This window comes from Montipora capricornis, chromosome 3 (assembly GCF_036669925.1).
Source record: "Montipora capricornis isolate CH-2021 chromosome 3, ASM3666992v2, whole genome shotgun sequence".
Taxonomy (NCBI): domain Eukaryota; kingdom Metazoa; phylum Cnidaria; class Anthozoa; order Scleractinia; family Acroporidae; genus Montipora; species Montipora capricornis.
Genome location: NC_090885.1, coordinates 51,778,359 through 51,779,441, shown reverse-complemented (window position 1 = coordinate 51,779,441; position 1,083 = coordinate 51,778,359). Strand labels below are relative to the sequence as shown.

Here is a 1,083-nt window from a genome sequence, read left to right as displayed (position 1 = left end):
CTGGCACTTGGACAGGATTGTTAAAATACTCCATGATCACAAGGCAGTTCAAAATAATCATGTTTTTGTTTGAAATTTTGGATTTTTTAACCTTCTCATGCATCTGTTAATCATGGTTTCACTGATCTACATGTAATGTTGCCGAGATTGATACAGAGTGCCAGTCACTGAGTTTTAAAAAATTCTGTGGGGTTGCTGTATGCGAAGACAAATAGGCTCACTCTACATGTACAGTATCTTTAGTTACCAGTACTTCTTTTACCAATCTCGCAACTGCTGGTTTGCAGGAACACTACATGTACATGTACTTATAGTCACTCAGTCTTAGTTACAGACTGTATTCATGCACTTTTAGAAAGCAGGCCCAAGGAAGCAGTTGGAATGCAGACAGATACCGGTACATGTAAATTCTGAAAGGCTGTGTCTATATGCCCAGATTAGCCAGAAAGCATTTTAAAAATTTCTGTGTCCAGCAGTCCTACACATTTTTTCAATTTCTTGTCAATCTTCATGAAATATTAGATTTATTCATTGATAATTTTATCTTTTTTTTAGACCGCTAGGAAGTTGTTGATTACAGCAGTCAATCTGTTGAATCCATTAATTTCTTTGACTGCTTGGAACTCTACACAAATCTCTCAATCATCACTCACTCCAATAACTACTTACCACTCAAACAACAGCTCAAGCTACAGCTGTATTGGCTAACTGCTTTAGACATAAATACCCCGGTATTGTTTACCAGCACTATTTAGAATGGGTACTTTTAAAACATGCAAGTCATATGTAGCGATTTGAAAACATTGACTGGCTGCCAGTCATTTAGACACTTCCATTCTGAAATAACGTAGCTCCTATTGTATCAAACCATTTAATGGTGGGTGTCCACAAAAATTGAACAAGCTCAGAAATCGATATACAGTAAAAAGAAAATTCTGTGAGTAAAGTGCATTGAACTTAACCTTTTTTCACTGTGTTTACAAAAAAAAAAAAAAAAAAAAAAACTGCACTGATCTCAGCCAACCAGAATCAAGTAATTTTGTCATGTACAGTACATATTATAATATACACCGGTATCATTAG

The 1,083-nt window shown here is 35.5% G+C and overlaps 1 pseudogene; it reads left to right on the top strand.

The window, feature by feature from the left end:
• Positions 1–563, top strand: part of LOC138040518 (uncharacterized) — a 6,105-nt pseudogene extending 5,542 nt beyond the window's left edge.
• Positions 564–1,083: the final 520 nt, after the last annotated feature.